Here is a 4,243-nt window from a genome sequence, read left to right as displayed (position 1 = left end):
AGAGAGAGAGAGAGGGAGGGAGGGAGGGAGGGAGGGAGGAAGGAAGGAAGGAAGGAAGGAAGGAAGGAAGGAAGGAAGGAAGGAAGGAAGGAGTTCAGGCCAGGCACCATAGCTCATGCCTGTAATCTCAACATTTTGGGAGACTGAAGTGGGTTGATGGCTTTAGCTGAGGAGTTCGAGACCAGCCTGAGCAACATGGTGAAACCCCATCTGCACAAAAAATATAAAAATTAGGCAGGCATGGTGGTGCACAACTGTAGTCCCAGCTACTTGAGGGGTGAGGTGGGAGGATCCCTTGAATCTGGGAGGTAGAGGTTGCAGCAAGCTGAAATCAGCACACCAATACACTGCAGCCCGGGTGACAAAGTAAAACCCATCTCAAAAACAAAAAGAAAAGAAAAGAAACTCAGAGTTCAGGCCAGGTGCAGTGGCTCACACCAGTAATCCCAGCACTTTGGGAGGCTGACGCAGGAGGATCGCTTGAGCTCTGGAGTTTGATACCAGACTCGGTCCCTACAAATTTTTTTTTTTTTTTTAATTAGCTGGGCATGGTGGCATGTGCCTGTAGTCCCAGCTACTAGGGAGGCTGAGACAGCAGCATTGCTTGAGCCCCGAGTTCAAAGCCTCAGCGAAGTATGATCGCACCATTCCACTCCAACCTGGAGGAAAGAATGAAACCCTTTCTCCAAGAAAAAAAAAAAGAAAGAGAGAGAGGGAGGGAGGGAGAGACAGAGAGAGAGAGAGAGGAAGGAAGGAAGGAAGGAAGGAAGGAAGGAAGGAAGGAAGGAAGGAAGGAAGGAAGGTCAGAGTTCAAATTCCAAATTCCAGGGAAACTGAGTCTGCTTTGTCTAAGTGGATGCCCAGTCCTTGGCGCAAAAGAGGCCAATACCACTTAGACAACATGTGGCAAAGGTGGGAAGTTCTCCAAGGAGGAAATGAGGTGCTGTTACCACTAAAAGGAAAAACAATCTTATGGCAAAAAATGAACAACTGTTTACAAACTCACAATCCTGCTTTTACACAAACCTAGAACATCCTTTTCTAGCCCGTTCTACCAACAGGCAACCTGGATACCAAGTCCCCCTCCCCTTCCCAGCACTGGCCTTCTCATGCCTTCTTTTGTAGATATCCATGGGTTGTGCACATCCTATTTCTATCCTAATCTCTTAGAGGGCAGGAACCAAATCCTTTATTCTTTGATCTGTCTCAGCACTTAGCATATTCAAAGTATGTGTTTACATACTGTTGCTGTTGTCCAAAACAGCAAAAAATGTCTTACTTCAAGAAGGGGGATACCCAGAAAGTAAGATGAGAGTAGGAAGCAGTGTATTACCATAAGCATTAAAATAAACACAATCAAAACTCCTTCATTTTAGAATTTTTTCAAAGTCACTCCTGGAACTTTGTAAACTGCAGACTCCCAGCCCTGTGCTAGACCTCTGGAATCATGTTTTTAGTCAAGCATTTGGGGCTTGGGAGTTTTGGACAAGCACCCTGGATGGTTTTCATGCACATTGTGCATTCAGAGTTGTACAAATTATTATAGTAGGGGATATTCCAAAGACAAACAAATAAAAAGAAAGAAACTATTAAAATGGCAACAAAATAAAATCCCAACAAAACAAAACATAAGCTCACACCAGTTCATCCCCTCATGCAGTATCACGCTCATTTTCCATGACTTACCTGTTACAAGCACACATTATTCCATTATTAAACACTAAACGAAACAGAGGGCTTACTAGGCAAGAAGAGTTTTCAGACTGTCAAGTGGCTGGAAGGTTGCCTGATCCCTGCGCCTGTTAAAAGACTGCACAAGAAGTCAGCACGTCCTGACTGCATTGCAGGGTTTCTATTAACTCTGCGCCCTGTAGGATTTGTCATCCAGTCATAAATGGACCCCATTTTTCTGACAGTGGGAAAGAGGCAGCGGTTGTAATATGGATGGCTGTTACTCCTATTGCCTTCTATTAGGAGGCACTTTCTTTCTTACTGGGTCTCAAACCCAGTAGATTTCCCCCCATCCTCTATTCTGAGTGTAGAAGGAAGAATAAGCTGTGAGAATGTGTGTTGATGTCACAAAAGGGTAAAGAGGAAGCACAATCTAATTTCTCCCCACTCTTTTCCTTTTAGGAATGTAGTTTGATATTTATTTAGTATAATGAATCTCTGGTCAGGCGCGGGGGCTCACGCCTGTAATCCCAGCACTTTGGGAGGCAGAGGTGGGCAGATCACCTGAGGTCAGGAGTTCGAGACCAGCCTGATCAACATGGTGAAACCCCATCTCTACTAAAAATACAAAATTAGCCAGGTGTGGTGGCGCATGCCTGTAATCCCAGCTACTTGGGAGCTGAGGCAGGAGAATCGCTTGGATCCCGGAGGCAGACGTTGCAGTGAGCCGAGATGGTGCCATTGCACTCCAGCCTGGGTAACAAGAGCAAAACTCCATCTCAAAAAAAAAAAAAAAAAAAAAAATAGCTGGGTGTGGTGGTGGGCACTTGTAGTCCCAGCTACTCATGAGGTTGAGGCAGGAGTATCACTTGAACCCAGGAGGTAGAGATTGCAGTGAGCTGAGATCGCACCACTGCACTCCAGCCTAGGCAACAAGAGCGAAACTCCATCTCAAAAAAAAAGAAAAGTTTCTGTAGAGTGTAACAAATACAATTTTTACAAATCTGCTTTGAAAACGTGGTGGCTGTTGATTTGGGGTTTCATACTCTTAACTTCATCCACCAGTTTTTTTTTTTAGCTGCCTAGTGTCTTGTAACTGCTCAGCTCACACAGTTCTGAGGTTTAGCTCCAGTCAGCTCACTTCCAGTGATGACTGGATGGAGTTCTTTTTTTTTTTTTTGTGAGACGGAGTTTCGCTGTTGTCGCCCAGGCTGTAGTGCAATGGCTCGATCTCGGCTCACTGCAACCTCTGCCTCCTGGGTTCAAGTGATTCTTCTGCCTCAGCCTCTCAAGTAACTGGGATTACAGGCGAGCGACATCATGCCCAGCCAATTCTTGTATTCTTAGTAGAGACAGGGTTTCACCATGTTGCCCAGGCTGGTCTGAAACTCCTGGCCTCAAGTGATTCTCCTACCTAGGCCTCCCAAAGTGCTGGGATTACAGGCGTGAGCCATCGCACCTGGCCTGATTTTGGTGCTCTATGCATTCAGAAAAACTTGTCTAGTAAGCAACTGTAGAAATGATCCCTGAAACCCTGAAAATATAGTCTTTTCTCCTCTTTTTTTTGTTTTTGTTTTGTTTTGTTTTGTTTTTGAGACAGGGTCTTGCTCTGTTGCCCAGACGGGAGTGCAGTGGCACCATCACAGCTCACTGCAGCCTTGAACTCCTGGGCTCAAGCTATCCTCCAACTCCTGGGCTCAAGCTATCCTCCCATCTCAGCCTCCCAAGTAGCTGGGACTACAGGCACGCACCACCATGCCTGGCTATTTATTATTATTATTATTATTTTTTTTTTTTTGGTAGAGACTGGGTCTCACTATGTTGCCCAGGCTGGTCTCAAACTCCTGGGCTTGAGCGATCCTTCCTCCTCAGCCTCCCTAAGTGCTGAGATTACATGTGTGAGCCATCACGCCTGGCCTTTAATTTCTCTCCTTTTCTAAAAACCCCAATTAACTACTTAAAAATGTAAGAAAAAATGAAATGTTTGTCTTTCTAACAGCAGGTTCCAAATTTACAGTAGGTGATAAGACAAGACTGGCCAGGGAGGTAGGAGTTCTAAATTTAGCTCCATGCTACCTCCTCGCACAGGCAGGGGCAAGTCAGTCCTCCTCTGTGCCCAGGTCTCTTCGCTTGTCCCGTGCAGGCAGCATCTGCCCTATCTCCAGGGACTTGGTTGGATAAAACAGATCACAGATACAAAACTGTTTTATATACTCTAAGTCAGGGCTTCTTATTCAGGGCTCCATGACCCCGCCTTGGCCTTGGCCTCAGGATTTTAACAAACATCCAGACACTATTTTGTTGAATCTGGTGTGTATATGTACATGTGCTTTTTTCTGGGGAGAGAGTCCATAGATTTCATCAGATTTTCAAAGGCGTCTATGATCCAAATTACTATCCTGTTCCTCTTTTCTCTGTTATTAATTAGCGAGTGTTTACTGAGGCTTCACCAGGGGATCTGTCATTAGTGATGTGGCTAACTTCCACTTCTCTTCTAACCTCGGAGCCGTCAAGGAAGATTTACAGGGTTTATATTGGTTTGGAGCTCACTTTGGGCGGGGCGGGGCGGGGG

Source organism: Rhinopithecus bieti, unplaced genomic scaffold, assembly GCF_001698545.2.
Source record: "Rhinopithecus bieti isolate Rb0 unplaced genomic scaffold, ASM169854v2 scaffold_7684, whole genome shotgun sequence".
In the NCBI taxonomy this organism is placed as follows: Eukaryota; Metazoa; Chordata; class Mammalia; order Primates; family Cercopithecidae; genus Rhinopithecus; species Rhinopithecus bieti.
This window is presented reverse-complemented; position numbering follows the sequence as displayed.